Source organism: Schistocerca nitens, chromosome 5 (genome assembly GCF_023898315.1).
Source record: "Schistocerca nitens isolate TAMUIC-IGC-003100 chromosome 5, iqSchNite1.1, whole genome shotgun sequence".
Taxonomy (NCBI): domain Eukaryota; kingdom Metazoa; phylum Arthropoda; class Insecta; order Orthoptera; family Acrididae; genus Schistocerca; species Schistocerca nitens.
In genome coordinates this window covers 834,317,360-834,335,222 of record NC_064618.1, presented here as the reverse complement: position 1 = coordinate 834,335,222, position 17,863 = coordinate 834,317,360, and the positions used below count along the sequence as shown (strand labels likewise).

General features: G+C 39.1%; 1 protein-coding gene across 1 annotated transcript in view; it reads right to left on the bottom strand.

Annotated features, from left to right (window-relative positions):
- Positions 1-14,086, bottom strand: part of LOC126259796 (uncharacterized) — a 233,611-nt gene extending 219,525 nt beyond the window's left edge. The window contains exon 1 of the mRNA XM_049956818.1: positions 14,048-14,086. The gene's annotated coding sequence lies outside the window, so the exon portion shown is untranslated. The remainder of the gene's footprint in view (positions 1-14,047) is intronic.
- Positions 14,087-17,863: the final 3,777 nt, after the last annotated feature.

Below are 17,863 nucleotides of genomic sequence, written 5' to 3'. Positions count from 1 at the left end.
AAAGGCTCTGCAATACTCAATGCTGTCGACTGTACAAATTCATGAACGCGTGTTATTTTGCTCTCATGCTCATCAGACGTTTCTTCAACATTGTTGTGGTGTCCAGGAACATCGCTCCTCTTTGCTATAGCAATCAGCCGTTATTAGAACCAAACAAAAACAATGACAGAACTAACAACGCAGATCAAATGATTGTAGGACCGAGCTCTGTTGAACAAAAGAAACTAACATCCAGTCGGGTTACCAGAGAGTCTACGAAGTGAAGCCCTGGTATTGGTCATCTGAATAGTCATTGATCCAAAGGTAAATCGTGTTATCTTCTTAGTTCACAGCAGCAACTTTGAACCTGTAACCGCAACATATGGCGAGTTGTAGTACTACAATCCAAGCTCTGTACGATTCTGGCGCGGCGAAGTAACTTTTTTATCCTTCGGTGTTAATTTTATTTACCGCACAGGGGGGTGGGGGATGGAGGAGGACAGTGTGTGGGAGGTGATGATCATGTTTTGGTTTGTGCGGCGCTCAACTGCAAGGTCATCAGCGCCCGTACAAAGTCCCAATTTTTACGTAGTCCAATTTTTACACAATCCAATCTAGCCACTGTCACGAATGATGATAATGATGAAATGATGAAGACAACACAAACACCTAATCCTCCGACAGAGGAGATCCCCAACCAGGCCGGGAAAAGAACCCGGGACCCCGTGATCCAGAGGAATCAACGCTAGTCACTAGACTACGAGCTGTGGACGTGTGGGGAGGGGAAGGAGGGAGGCTGGTAGCAGACTTACTACTGCTCTCTTCCCTAATCTTTCTATACACATATGAATTACAGACCCCGCCACGGTGTCTGTCTGTAAGGGATACTGTAGGGATTCTGATGCGGTTTTCACTGACAGATAGGCTGATTTACAAGGAACCTTCTCCTTCGACTTCAGGGGCTCTCTGCTTGTGGAGTTCCCTGTCCGTGGAACTATTATCAATGTGCAGAGCCACGAAGATGATCTGCAGAAAATTCGACGCACCATAAAGTCAAAACACTCAAGGATGCTGTCGGACGGAATCAATCTGTTGCACGAAAATGTCCGTCCCCACACTGCCAGTCGGACGGAGGCTACGCTTCAGCTACTGGTTGGGAAACAATGCAACATCTTCCGTAAGGCCCGGATATTTCACCGTGTGATCTGAAGAAAAGCATGTGTGGACGTTGGTTTCAATCGGTCGAGGAAGCGTAAGAGCAGGTGCAGTTGCTGATCCGTCAGCGGCCCACCGCATTCTGCGAAACAGGACCCGATCGTGCCGTCTCTCAGTGGGGTAAATGTCTTAACGTGTGTGTCACTGCTTTCGAATCGAACCATTCCATGGTCCCACTGTGGCGCGGGTTTGATTTTCATTTGACTGCCCTTATATTAGCAGGAAGTTCTGGACTAGGAAAACGGAAGCGAAGATCCCTTGGGATATGATATCTAGACGTCTGAAAGCAAGAGAAAACTACAGCTGTAATTTTTCCCGAGCACAAGTAGCTCTACCGAATCGTTAAATGCTGATGGCATCCTCTTGGGCAAAATTCTAAAATGAATCAGTTACAGAAGAACGGAAAAAAATTCGTAGAAGCCGACCTCGGGCAACATCAGTTTGGATTCCGAAGAAATGCAGGAACACGCAACACTGACCCTACGACTTATCTTAGGAGACATGTTAAGGAAAGGTAAACCTAAATTAATAGCATTTGTTGACTTAGAGAAAGCCTTTGACAATGTTGACTGGAATACACGCTTTGAAATTCTAATGGAAGCAGTGTAAAATACAGGAAGCGAAAGGCTGCTTACAGCTTGTACAGAAAACCAGACGGCAGCTATGGTGGTCGAGGGGCATGAAAGAGAAGTAGTACTTTATAATGAGTGAGACAGGGTTGTAGCCTATCCCCGATGTTATTCAATCCGCACGTTGTGCAAACAGTAAAGGAAACCAAAGAAAAACTGGAAAAGGAATTAACTTTCAGGGAGAAGGAATAAGAACTTTTAGGTTTGCTTGTGACACCGTGAATCTGTCAGACAGCAATGGACTTGGCGGAGCAGGTGAATGGAATGGACAGTGTTCTGAAACGCGGATGTAAGATGAATGTCAATGGTAGTGGAATGTAATCATATTAAATGAGGCAATGCAGGGATGTCACATTAGGAAATTATATGTTTTCTAAATCTCTTTCGTTTTATGTTCCTTCTGGTCTCTTATCAGGAATTTTACAATTTTAATTGCCATATGTCTTCAAATTTTTAAAAAACAAAAGTATAAAAAGAAATAAAGAAGAGAAAATAGATAAACACATCACTTTGTGCAACTGGATTAGGAAATATATCCGTCGAAAGCTATTGTTATGCTGCGATCACTTATATTACCTGTGACAAACCTCAGTAACAATTCGAACTACATGTGAGTGAATTAGTATCAAAAGAGTAAATAGCGTAAGTAAGACAGCAACATTTAACGTTTTTTCGCATTTCTCATTTTTCAATATCTGCTGAAATGGAATGCTTTCTTTGTCATTTTGCAGGAAGTGGATTTCAGGTTTATTACCAGGGTTAGGATTTTTAGATATTTCAGATGAAAAAAGGAAGGAAAGAGCGCTAAAATAATGTGAAAAAAGGGACAAGAAGAGCCTGATTTACTCAACTTCTTCAACAAATTCTCTTTCTCTTATTTTAGTTTACTGAGATACAAACAGGTACATCAGTTCATCACCTATCAGAAGAAGAAAAACAAATGAAGTTGTTGTACTTCAATACATTAAGCATATCCACATTTTTAGCAAAAAGTCGGTTTGTATTAGAAGATAAAATCTCTTTGTAGATGCTAACACTGCTTTTGACATCCACAGACACCCGAGGGGCAAACGTTTTATTTACTCGGCATGGAAATTCTACAATGTGGCAAAGTCCTCAATGTCCTGATTCTTCTAATAGAGTAGATTTAGTTTGTCTTTGGTAAAGCCGTTTAACTTCTCTCTCATGGAAGTAAAAACATCCTATTATTTTTCCTTTTCAAGATTTTGTTCCTCTAGTCGTTCAATTGCTGCAGTAATGTACCTGTATCTATAGACAAAGAACAGTTCTGGTTGTAAATTATGTGTTATCTCCTTTAGCAGAACTTACCTCCTCTTGGAAATTGCACCTGGTCGGCTGGATGCAAAGACACGACAAACTCTTTAATCTTGTCAAAATTTTATCATTCCATAGCAGTACATTCAGTCCAAGATCCCCGACGAGTAATGACCGGGAAATTTTGCGAGGAGTGAGCCAGTGATATCGCTGTAGACAAGAATATGACTCGGAGCTTTCAGAATAATCTTATTCAGAGCACATATGAACTGATTTTCGATGTCGTTTTCTTTCCTTATGGCTTCACATTTGGGCGCGAACCGAACGTGTCACATACTTCAACTTAGCGAACAAAAGTTTTAATTGGTTAACCAGAACAACTTTATGAAACTCGATACCACTAGGACACAGTTTTTGACAGAAGTCAATGACTAATTGCACTACTGTACTGGCGTTGGCTTTCTACAGCTCACACATTTTTAACATAGGTTTTTTCTTCTACGAAGGGAAACACTAAAATATTCAAAACATATCGTTCCAAAGAGTCTATGTTTTCATCCAGAATAATTCCCACATCCCAGACAGGCACTTCCTCCTTCATTCTTTGTATGATTTCTTTGTAAACAGGCTACACGTAGTTTTTTTCTTAAAGTACTCTCATCGGACATTGAAATCTCTGTATATTTTTGATAGAATCCCTTGAAGAATGGATGGCTCACTTTACGGAGTGGAATTCTACTTGTTTAAGAATTGCGCATAAATCAGTGTTGAATTCCCTCCAATTTTGACACCTTTAAGAGCACTGTTGTAATGCATTTCGTAATACAGGTTGCCGTGATTTGTTGCTTTGAAGAGTCTTGTTCTCTTGATGCATAGAGCCTGAAATGTGCTGTCTGATGCTATACCGTTGGTGTTTTCCGTCTAACTGAATTCTGGAATAGCAAATAGTACGTGGCTATCAGTTCCATTAGTTTCTATGGGATCTTATTGGAATTTCTGAGCCAGGAGAGAAAAATCGAGCACTAGACACCTTCGGCAGGGTAAAATCTAGTGATGTAATCGTTTAGTAACCAAAGTTACATTCACGAACAGCAGGCTATTGATTCTGGTGAAATTAAAAGAGTAGAATGAAGTACACTCATTGTCATTTATATTTTTGCAGGCTATCTGCAGCGGTAGAATAGAGGAGGAGGATTTGTCGAATACGCAGTTATTTTCGATTGTTGCAGGTGTGCTTTCAGTCCCGCTTTTACTTACACTGGTACGCTCATTAGCTGGAGGAAAAATGGAATCAAAGTCCCGAAAGAAGTAAAAGAGGTGAAAAATGTGTCTTTTCGGAATTTTGCACAATGGTGTCGTTCTGTAGAGCTTTAATTTACGATTAAACACACCTAAAAATCCTAATCTTGGTCATTACTTGTACTTGCAAACATGTTGCAGACATTTCAGACCTTAACAGCCTTCTAATTGTCTGGTAGGACAGCGGACAAGAATTACTTATTTCCACATAAAAATTCGGAGGCATTACTTTTCAGCAAGTCCTGGTAAGGATGTTAAATTCGAGTACATTCATACGAGATTTCGAAAGCGACAGTGGATCGAATTACATTTATAATGCTTTAGTCACATAACGCTATTATCTCCATTACAAGCCGAATAGGGCCACATTAATTCATTTCCTTTCACAATTAAAGAACGCAGCTCCATTTACCATTTATTATTGTGACTTTTCTTAATTAGGATCGCACGTGTGCAGCATTTGTTTTCTTTAAAGTCGAAGTCAGTTTTATCCTGGCATTTATTCGCAGTAAATACCGAACACAATAGAGTATATTTATGAACTTCGCTCAGTATGCGAACAATCACTGTCATTCCACTCAACACTGAAGCCCATCATTTCCGCGAACAGACTCGCACTCTATTTTGCTATACTGTACCTCCAGACGTTGGCGCCGTGGACTTCCCTGCCGTCGACTTGTCGACCCGTGATGTCAATGTAGTACTTCTGACCGGCTGTTTTTACCGTCGAAAGAAGCCGAGAAGCCGCAACACCGGAGAAGGCTCTGGTCGGAAATACCACGGTGCAAAGCTGATAGTTCGGAAGCGTCGCAGTACCTGCGGCAACTATAAAATGGTTGGAAACGCCAAGGTCGGAAATTCACGTAGTCCCGGGCGCAATAATGACTCGACAGCCGCGCGTAGTAACTATTAACTCACGAGGTGGTCTTTCAGACCGTGCGAAAATATTCGAACTCGCTCTCCAAGGTCAGTTGTGATGGAATGCTTCTATTCTCCCCCGACCCCTCTTTAAATTGCTAGGCCTATGATGTTATGTTGTGGGTTGCGTTATCGCCTTATGTGTGTATTGTTGACACGTGTTATTGATAGGTGTTGGAGTCTCCTAGACCGCGCCTCGTGAACTTCGCATCTGTTGTCTTCAGTACGGTACCTTATACCTCAAAATGTGTTTCCACGAATGTGTCAGTTTTAACTTTCCCGAGTTTGATAAAATTGTTAGTCGGTCTATAGACGAAGCTGTCAGTCATATAGATCAAGAAAGAAACGAAAAAGACGACGGTATTACATTAGCCAGAGGAAAAACTTGAGGAAAGCTGTGATGGTGATCTTTCTGTTTCTTTAATGAAATAATGAAATAATAAAAATGAAAGTGCCTATTAAAATCGAATGTGTTCTGAGTGGTGATAAGAAAAATGAAGTTCCCAGCAATGAATGTCAATTTGACAGACTTCTTTTCGGACCTATCGGGTGGAATTTTTATGCGCAGATTTAAACCCTGGAATTTAGTTTTATTCGGAAATTTATTTGCTACAGAGATCGTACAGTTATTCAGAATGTAAAATTCAGTACTCTAATAAGTCCATTTATGTGAACTGTTTGAAAGAACCATACATTATGTGCTTCTGTGTGATTAATAGTAAAATGCTGCAGGTTTTATTTAGTACAATAAAATAAACTAGAAGCATTTAAACAACACTTAAATAACTGAAAATAAATGTTATTTAGCATAAATTAAAAATTTCAAAGATTTTTGCCTTAAATTTAGGATTAAACATAGGGGTCCCACAGACCCCACCTCATGGCATACGTTACAGAAAAGTCACATCGCGAGTTAAGGGTCATGGTTGACTCACACTTTACTGTTGTTAGAGGAGGTCTGCCAGATATAGCACTCCATAGTCCCACAGACCCCACCTCATGGCATACGTTACAGAAAAGTCACATCGCGAGTTAAGGGTCATGGTTGACTCACACTTTACTGTTGTTAGAGGAGGTCTGCCAGATATAGCACTCCATAGTAGGGATTGAATTGCAATAAAACGATTAATCGTGATTACTCTGGAAATTGTTTTATATATACCAACGTTTATTTCACTTAACTTAGTTTTACCTAATTGATCATCTTTTTCTTCCATTTGACTGATGAGGTGTTCCATTCTTGGGATTGATTCCATTCTTAAGATTCATAAACAAGTTTGTTTCCGTGGCCATCCTCCACAGCACGCATAGGAATACTTGTTTTGTAAATAAAAGGCTGTTTTATTTACAAGACAAGTATTAAAATTCACTATTTGAATTTTTCATTTTTGGTTTAACCCTTTATAGGACAAAACTTTTTTTTCTGAAAATTTGAAAGGTAATATTTTTATTGCATCCCATTTGACTTATATATGCATGTAATATACTTAAAATTATTTTATGTTCATTTGCCTTGGAACTGAAAGGAAGAAATAGGTGGTTGATGTACAGACCACTATCCATTTTGGGTGGGGCTTAGACTACTGTTGATGGTGGTCATTTAAAAGATCACCTTCTGGTATAGATAAATAAAAGCATGGCATTCTGAATGCAAGTAAGATACAGTTTATTAACTAATGTACTGAAGTACAAAAACTGAACACATTTCACTATCCAAACAATAAAACATTAGCAAACACTATGTAATACTACAAATTCCAGTGGTAAACATGTCATTTAGAATGAAACGAGTGAAAACATGGAAGGCAAAGCGCATCTTTGCATTCCTTGCATCTAATACTACATCTTTTGGGTTGCTTTTCTGTGCTACAATGAGCACACCTTCTGCTCATACTCTTCTGTGGCAAATGTGCCCCTACATTCATCACTATCTGTGGATCCACGTTTGAAACATTTTTGCCCCTAAACTTTGTTTTTGTGATAAAAACTTTTGGGGAAGTTTGTGGCCTACATGTCTTCCCGCTAGAAAAAATTCCAGTTAACTCATTGGCCAAAATACTGCAGAAATTTAGATGTGGCAGTGGCCTTCCATTATAAGACTGTGCCATTTTTGCAGTCTCATAATAAAGAATGAAGGAATTGACAAATGCAGCATCCAGAAAGTAACAGAATAATTTTATCCACCACTTTCTTGATTTCCATGAAACACTGTAGGCAGACATCAGTTGATCAAATTCATCAAACCTTCCCATGTAGCTGTTATAGTCAGCAATAGCCTTGGGACACTCAGTACTTTCCTTTTCACCCTTCTTGTTTCTCCTAAACGCTTGACACGTCTCACTAGGGTTATGCATGTTGCTCCCAATTACTACTGATTTTGTATCTCTGTCTTTCCATTTTGTTATAGAAATATCGTCTTCCATAACAGTGTCATGCTGTCCTAATTTCATCTGCTTGTCAGCTTTCAATAACATTTTAGGAAAATATTTTCTATTTTAAAACATTGTTCCACAACCAAATGTTCCTCTAGTCCAAAATTTAGAAAGCAACGGGTAAATTAGTAAAAAATCTGTCAAAAAAGAGGCAGTACCCTAAAAACTGGAATGGTTTTGAAAGTGTCAATAAAACCTTCTCACCTAGAGAACCTTCTTCTTTGAATTCAGATTTTCCTTCATACACTTGCAAAGATAACATGTACCCTGTAACACTACAGGCTGCAACCCAAAATTTAAATCCTCGTTTTGTAGGCTTCATTGGCATATACTGCTTTAGGGAAGTCCTACCTTTGAAAGCCACCATGCTTTCATCAATACTGATAAATCGGCTCGGTCTAAACGTTTTCAAAAAAATTTGGTTTAAATGGGTAAGAAGTGGACGAAGCTTATACAATTTGTCATACCCACATTCTCCCTTTTTTGGCATTTTTTGTGAATCGTTTACATGCAAGAACCTTAATATCTTCAAAAATCTTCTGACAGACATAACTGAAGCGAATCTGTTTACAGATAAATTTGGATCAGATGACCAGTAATGTCTTATGCTGGGAAGGCTGTGGAAACCTATTATAAGAAGTACACCAAGGAATGCTTTCAATTCAGCTGTGGTCACATTTAGATCAGTACCTTTCTGATTAGCATAAAGATTAGATTCTCTGACAATATGTTCTAAGATAAAGATACGAAAGAGCTGCGAGAATATAGCTATAGGAGATTCTAAATTCACTTCAATGTTTGTTCCAAAACCCAGTGAATAATTTATTGAATTGTATATGGCAGGATCAGTAATGTTTTTTGAAAAATTGTACTGCATGGTAGGCCTAACATGAGCAACCTCACGTTCATCCTCTTCTTCACTTTCGTCTTCATCCTCAACGCTTTCAGGGATTACACATGTTTCTTGAGGTGACGGAGGATTGAAATCACTACAAGAGTCATGGGATGAATTATCTCCCCTGCTTGCATTAGTGGGATGAGTATTTGGCAATACGTCGTCGGCATCCGAACCACCTCTGAACTCGGAATCAACTGCCTGATCATCGCCTATCAAACTCTCGAAGTCATGTTATGACTTCTCTTCCAATTCTCGAAATGTAAAGGTGTTCTTAGTTCTGTGCATCTGTAATAATGAAATGCGAGGTTATGTCAGTTTACGTTTTGTCATTGTTCATTTGCTAATAATTTGTTAGCCAGACACTAAAACTGGCTAATATATATATTGTAAATTACTTGCATATTATCGGGGTATATCGTAAATATTGTATAGTCCCTCGTACGTATTTGATAAAAGAGCAATTTTACGAATATGTAATAAACGACACTCAAGTTTTGCTACCACGCTCTCAGTTATCTCTGTATTATTAAGTGTAGTCTCTATTTAGGTACATAAAACGTATATACAATGTAAAACACGTAACTGTTAATTCAATAAATGTCATACATACCTTATATTTTAACAAATTCTCACATTAATTGCGCCTTCAGTCGGACGATTTTCTCTCGTACACACAAAACACCACCAAAGATACTCCTCATGTGGACAGTGGTAGCCTAGCCAACCACCCTTTCAATAAGAATGTTCTACCAACCTCAGCAAATAAAAAGTGGTCGCTTGAGAGTACACCATCCATTTAGCAACACCTGATGCATCTTTAAGGGTCATTTCTCTATAGAAAACGTACACGGTTTCGCACTTATGGTAGGTGGGCCATATACCGACCACTATCCTATAAAGAGTTAAAAACCTGTGGGGCGTTGACTTGCTGTCTATGGAAAGAAGTCCATATGTCCTCTAATACTCATCGTGTTGCGTCTGCAGAAGTCGGAACATTTCGTGTTGACTGTGTTCTGTTTAAATCCGCGTTTAATGTTAGTGACTCTTAAGCAGTGTGGCGAAGTCTTGCGCTCTGTGTGTTAATTCAAGAACTAAAAAAATGTAACAAGTGTGCTTGAACATTAACGCCTCTATAGTGTGCTTTAACCAAACTTTGTTCCTGCTGTCGTAATTTATACCACAGCTGCTGGTCGGTACGAGACGCGTGAACCCGGGAGTGGTCAGCGCTGGACGTAAACAAGCAATCATGCCCCCTTTCGTACACCCTCACCAAACTGTGGCAATGTCTTTCTTCCTGTGTCCACGGCCCGCCTATGAGCCAATCTGAGTTCCATCCAAAACCAAGCCCTTTTGTTGTGTCCATTTTCGAAGTTATTCTTTATTTTTTGTAGAACTAACCTTTGTATCATAAACACATACTTTTATCGGAGTGTTTTATAGATCCAAAAATAAAGATATAATAGTAAATGAAATAATGTATTGTTTGGATGCAATTAACTGATATGAAAATCGATTCATTTAAATAACAGAAAGTGAATTAATCGATTCTTAATCATAATCGTCCATTAATTCCCATAGCTCGATGTGTGACGATAATGAAACACAAAAATAGTAGAAAACTAATTGCGATATCAAAGGCTATTACACATCAGCCTCAGAATTAGACTGTAAGGCTAATTTACTATAAACACACACAAGTTACGGAACAAACGCTCGGTATATACGAGGCCTGTTCAGAAAGTAAGCTCCGATTGATTGCCAAATTGAAACCACAGTGAACATCAGAAATGTTTTACTTGTAACAATTAGCTACACCTTTCAGCTACTTCTCTACGTAGTCGCCGTTCTGACTTAGACTTTTGTCATAGCGTTGTACCAACTTTTCAATAGCCTCATCATAGAAGGCAGCCGCCAGTGCTTTCCGCCAATTCTCCACGCTGGCCTACACCTCGTTGTCTGTGTCAAAATGTTGTCTTCAAAGACAGCGGTTCATGTGACCAGAGATGAAACTCAGGGGGAGACAATTGCGGACTGTATTGTGGGTAATCTCACATTTCCATTTGAAAACGATGCAGGAGCATCTTCATTGCCCCTGCAGAATGCGGCTGAGAATTGTCTTGAAGAAGAAACAGCACGACAGTTATGTAATGTTAGCTGCATAGCTTCAGGCGAAATTTCTCACCAGGCCCTCGTACTTGGCGGCAGACACTATTTTCTAGACATCTTTACGCACTCACTGCGAGCTCAGAAATGAGAATAGCGACGTGATGCTAACTGGGGTTATACTAGAGACACTACCCAACACATCCGTGCAAAGCTTTATCGGATTTTCATAGTCGTTTCCATTTCGCGACCGATCGGAGCTTACTTTCTGAACGCCCCTCGTATTTTGAAACAGCATAGTGAACGTATTATAGTGGCCAAGATAGACACGAAGCCCATGCCTGCAACAGTAGTACAAGTTTATATGCCAACTAGCTCTACAGATGACGAAGAAATTGAAGAAATGTATGATGAGAGAAAAGAAATTATTCAGGTAGTGAAGAGAGACGAATATTTAATAGTCATGGGTGACTGGAATTCGACAGTAGGAAAAGGGAGAGAAGGAAACATAGTAGGCGAATATGGATTGGGGCTAAGAAATGAAGTGGAAGCCGTCTGGTAGAATTTTGCACAGAGCATAACTTAATCATACCTAACACTTGGTTCAAGAATCATAAAAGAAGGTTGTATACATGGAAGAATCCTGGAGATACTAAAAGGTATCATATAGATTATATAATGGTTAGACAGAGATTTAGGAACCAGGTTTTAAATTATAAGACATTTCCAGGGGCAGATGTGGACTCCGACCACAATCTATTGGTTATGAACTGTAGATTAAAACCGAATAAACTGCAAAAAGGTGGGAATTTAAGGAGATGGGACCTGGATAAACTGAAAGAACCAGAGGTTGTACAGAGTTTCAGGGAGAGCATAAGGGAACAATTGACAGGAATGGGGGAAAGAAATACAGTAGAAGAAGAATGGGTAGCTCTGAGGGACGAAGTAGTGAAGGCAGCAGAGGATCAAGTAGGTAAAAAGACGAGGGCTAATAGAAATCCTTGGGTAACAGAAGAAATATTGAATTTAATTGATGAAAGGAGAAAATATAAAAATGCAGTAAATGAAGCAGGCAAAAAGGAATACAAACGTCTCAAAAATGAGATCGACAGGAAGTGCAAAATGGCTAAGCAGGGATGGCTAGAGGACAAATGTAAGGATGTAGAGGCTTATCTCACTAGAGGTAAGATAGATACAGCCTACAGGAAAATTAACGAGACCTTTGGAGAAAAGAGAGCCACTTGTATGAATATCAAGAGTTTAGATGGAAACCCAGTTCTAAGCAAAGAAGGGAAAGCAGAAAGGTGGAAGGAGTATATAGAGGGTCTATACAAGGGCGATGTACTTGAGGACAATATTAAGGAAATGGAAGAGGATGTAGATGAAGATGAAATGGGAGATACGATACTGCGTGAAGAGTTTGACAGAGCACTGAAAGACCTGAGTCGAAACAAGGCCCCGGGAGTAGACAACATTCCATTAGAAATACTGACGGCCTTGGGAGAGCCAGTCCTGACAAAACTCTACCATGTGGTGAGCAAGATGTACGAGACAGGCGAAATACCCTCAGACTTCAAGAAGAATATAATAATTCCAATCCCAAAGAAAGCAGGTGTCGACAGATGTGAAAATTACCGAACTATCAGTTTAATAAGTCACAGATGCAAAATACTAACGCGAATTCTTTACAGACGAATGGAAAAACTGGTAGAAGCCGACCTCGGGGAAGATCAGTTTGGATTCCGTAGAAATGTTGGAACACGTGAGGCAATACTGACCTTACGACTCATCTTAGAAGGAAGATTAAGGAAAGGCAAACCTACGTTTCTAGCATTTGTAGACTTAGAGAAAGCTTTTGACAATGTTGACTGGAATGCTCTCTTTCAAATTCTAAAGGTGGCAGGGGTAAAATACAGGGAGCGAAAGGCTATTTACAGTTTGTACAGAAACCAGATGGCAGTTATAAGAGTCGAGGGGCATGAAAGGGAAGCAGTGGTTGGGAAAGGAGTGAGACAGGGTTGTAGCCTCTCCCCCATGTTATTCAATCTGTATATTGAGCAGCCGTAAAGGAACCAAAGAAAAATTTGGAGTATGTATTAAAATCCAGGGAGAAGAAATAAAAACTTGGAGATTCACCGATGACATTGTAATTCTGTCAGAGACAGCAAAGGACTTGGAAGAGCAGTTGAACGGAATGGACAGTGTTTTGAAAGGAGGATATAAGATGAACATCAACAAAAGCAGAACGAGGATAATGGATTGTAGTCAAATTAAATCGGGTGATGCTGAGGGAATTAGATTAGGAAATGAGACACTTAAAGTAGTAAAGGAGTTTTGCTAATTGGGAAGCAAAATAACTGATGATGGTCGAAGTAGAGAGGATATAAAATGTAGACTGGCAATGGCAAGGAAAGCGTTTCCAAAGAAGAGAAATTTGTTAACATCGAGTATAGATTTAAGTGTCAGGAAGTCGTTTCTGAAAGTAATTGTATGGAGTGTAGCCATGTATGGAAGTGAAACATGGACAATAACTAGTTTTGACAAGAAGAGAATAGAAGTTTATGAAATGTGGTGCTACAGAAGAATGTTGGAGATTAGGTGGGTAGATCACGTAACTAATGAGGAGGTATTGAATAGGATTGGGAAGAAAAGAAGTTTGTGGCACAACTTGACTAGAAGAAGGGATCGGTTGGTAGGCCATGTCCTGAGGCATCAAGGGATCACAAATTTAGCATCGGAGGGCAGTGTGGAGGGTAAAAATCGTCGAGGGAGACCAAGAGATGAATACAATAAGCAGATTCAGAAGGATGTAGGTTGCAGTAGGTACTGGGAGATGAAGGAGCTTGCACAGGATAGATTAGTATGGAGAGCTGCATCAAACCAGTGTCAGGACTGAAGACCACAACAACAACAACAACTGGTAAAGTGTGTTTGATCTACACCAGACTAACAGAGGACAGTGAAAGAGGCTGCATTATTGGTCTCAGAACTGTCTCCGTGTCTTCAAAGTGTAACGGCGATTACGAAAGATACAACCGGTAGCCACTGGAAGAAAGCTGCTGAATACCTCGCGATAAACCATTTCGAAAATGCCAGGAAACGGTTCACAGAGTGGGATCTATGACCATTCTTCAGTGTCGACATAGTGTTACTGTAGAGACAACGAGGATGAAATCACTTCGATTTATCCGTTGCGAAGAATGAATATCATAGTCGCGAATTAAATCACCGGAAGAATAATTGTAAACTGCTACTATTTTAACTATGTTATTTACGCCAAAGCACATACTAGGACTCACCCTGTCTTCCGTTGGATAGCTGCGGCTGGACAGTTTGCACTTTCAGTTCTCTACAAGGCAACCATCTAATTATCTGCCCACTTGCTTGTGCTTGGGCCGGTAAAGCAGTCTCCTGCTTCAGAACCTGCTGACTAAGCAGTGCTGCCATCTAGCGACAGATGTCTGAGGTACGTTTCTTCTAGCCTGCTGCCGACGTTCGTAGCGGGGCCCCTCCAATGAAATAACATCAAACTCATGGAATGGATGTTAAGCCTTATGTTGAAGTTCTCACGCGGACTCTACATGGATGCGTCTTTAGACACGTATCGTTCGTTTGAATTCAATTGTGGTTATGGAATCATGGCCTGCACCACACTTCCTAATCATTTATTGTTTCTGGAGTTTTTTCTGTCTCCAACAAGATTCAATTCAGATGGTTTTGAAGCTTCTTAATGAAAGACGTCACTCACAATGAAATAATCACGTTCTTGGCAATATGAGATAAAGAGCTCGTTGGAAACATTTTTGTCATCTGTGGCTCCTACTGGATAAAGAGTCTACAGATGCCAATGTGTTTCCAGACTACCGTCTATTTTAAGGTCCTATTGAAAGAGTTTTTATTTTGGACTATTGTGACAAGTTTAAATACTGTGCCAACCATGAATCCAGACATTTGGCTTTCACGGACAAATCTGAACTAACTGAATTCGCCCAAATCAAAGCAGGAATCTGTGAGTGCCTTCCTTTTAAAGAAACTCTAATTTTTGTTAAGTAATTTTTCAATCAGCTTATTAAACTTATTAAACTAACAGTTGCTCGTTACTATACGATGTTATTGGATTTAGTGTTTCTAAACCAATTACACACTTCTTGTGTAATTTATAAAAAATGTAAATTGTGATTTTTTATCGATTTATACAAAATGCGTAAAGTGAATGGACACATGCGTCCCTAGTGATGGAACTGTATACATAATCAATAAAATGGTTGAAAACTCTTAATTTCGGTTCATAATTAATTGTAAATAGAATCGAAAAATATGAATACAGAAAAACAGAAAAAAGTTGTGAATTTCAGAAAACTATTATTGTAATAAGACGATCTTTTGGACTAGTATTTTCACTGCAAAGCGCATTCCATAGTGATGGAGTGGCAGTAGTAAGAGTTTGAGGCGAGACAGAAGTACAGTGAGACCCGACGAATGGTCACTCACGTTTTATAACGACGCTGTAAACCTCAACGAAAATAATAAAAGAAGTTATACTAAAAATGACACAAAGGAATTTGATCTTTGAAACAATCATTATCAAATTCGTAGCTTGTAATATCTTAAATAAGTACCCGGAAAAAACGAAGACGTAACGAATTTCGACCTCAAGAGACAGTCACGGTAGGTACTTTATAACTGTTGTTTCTCATCCACATATATTTCTCATATTATGAACATAAAATTTGGTGAAGTTTGGAATAGTGCACTATCAAGCTATTGACTAATTTAGAGAATGTGTAGATTAGAATTTCTTTCTCACGATGTGAAAGACAGTGAAACAACATTCGTCTTCTGCGGTTGAAGATCTCAATTCAAATGGATCCTTTTAGCAAGCTCATTTGAAACAGCTATTGATAATCCTATTGTTGTTTTTTTTTTAGGAACTGGTACTTGCTATATATTTGCGTTTTCCATCGTTTTAAGGCAGGCAGAACCAATATTCACTTTTCAATGTAATCTTCATTATTAGTACTATTTTCACTTATACTGATAACTAGAAATTAATGATACTTTTTCCAGACGTGTTCGTTAAGAGTATGTTACAGGTGTTTACCCGGATCGATTACTTATTTCTTCGTAATATTTCGATAAATGGTCTAGACACGTTCGTCAAAAGTGAGGTTTTGAAATTTCTAGCAGTAATACTAGCTTCCGGTACGATGTGATAATAAAATTACGATCGAATAAGGGTTCTGTGATATGAGCATCAGTAATGTAATTGGTTTCGCAATCTCGTTATGCTTCAATGAAAATACTGCAAGATTCACATGCATGTGAAGTAAAATACAGCAATTAAACCTTGGAATAATAATGATCAATAGGGAAAATTGAAAAACCTCGGTATTACATGACTAATTGACAAGGACTTAAACAATACCGTGAACATTCATGACTTGGTCGGGCGGAGTTTAGTAGTCTGATAAATAATAAGCTTATCGCGGAAATTGAAACTGGATACCATTACACGTTCAAAAGGATCATAATGGTTCCGAGTATGCGGTAATTTAATAATGAACTCAATCACAGTGTGCGATACGGTAATAATAAGGCGCCGCGCTATTGCAAAACGCAATGCTCATCCTGCTTAGTAATTTCCACAAGTGTCAAATCTTTCTGTGGTGGAATAGACAGCACATGACGGTATATAGTGGATGTTTCATCATTTCTCTTACAGGGTTAAAAAGGTCATAGAGGGGACTTAGCAGACGAAGTTTTGATAAGGAAACCATGTCAGAAAATTCACCGTTTGGATATAAATAAGATTAAGTATCGGATTATGGTAGAATCTCCAAAGCTACTGAACGGTAGAACGAGATACTACATAATGTAAAGAGTGCAAAAATTAATAAGACAAAAACTAAATTACAGACGAAAAAAATTTTTTTGTTATAGTAATTATATAAGTAAGTAACATAGTAGAGCAAGGCGCTCTGAAAGGCTGCGAGGAAATGCTATAAAGAATTAAAGAAGTGAGCTAAAAGGAAGCCTTATAGCTTTAGGTATGAGACTCTGGAGTTCATCGTTTATTTTTTCAGTTCTTCTGAAAACTTACTGGACATGAAAGCTGCAAAATATAGGGTGATTATAATGAAAGATAAAACTTTCAAAACGCTGTAGAAATACCTCACTGGTCATAATGACGTCAAACTGCAACGGAATATTATGGGAGAAGGGGGAAAACGTATGGCAGAAGAAAAAAACTAGTGTGAAAGTTGATCAGTACATGGCGGTGTATGTGTCACAATACGTAGATGAAAACACCTGTTATGTTCACGACACACTGAAGTTGCTCTAAACACGTCGGGTACACGGCTTTTCCTCTTTTCGCGTCTGCTTCCTTCGGCATGACTGCCTCAATGCAGGATCGCGCTCTGCTAGTAAAGCTGTATTACAAGAATGGTGACTGTGCACACGACGCTCTGCAGAAGTTCCGGACACTGATGGGTTTGAAAAGAGAAAACATCCGACTCTATATGTATAAAGAGCAGACTGCTCTGTGTACATTTAGAATTCGGATGTTTACTTTTAAAGTCATGTCTCATATATTTAAATTCATGGCATGCCCTACACATTTTAAGTAATGACTAAATGCAATATGGTATCTTAAGCCATTTTAACCCTTTATACGTGAAGACTGATCAAGACCGAAACCGGTAGAATTTGGGTTGAAAATAAAAACAGCGGATGGTTCAAATGCGCATTTTAGACATTTAGGTGTTCGTTTTCCTGTGTGCTGTTTGAGTATGGAACGGTAGGGAAACAGCTAGAAGATGGTTCTATTAACAGTCTGCCTGGTACGCAACTGTGAACTGCAGAGTAATCCTGTAGATGTAGATGTAGCTCATACTGCGCAGTTGTTGAAATTCGATGACTACCAAGCAATACATGCTAACAGCACGGTACAAAGCTGAAACTCATTTTTCTACAAACTGAAGACAATCATATACCATATTTCACAGAAATTAAGGCGTCATTATTGGATAAAGTGTTACTGAACTAGAAGTACCGATGAAGAAACATCTTCATCACATCAGCAGTGCAGGACGTAGGAAAATGGATTCTCAGTA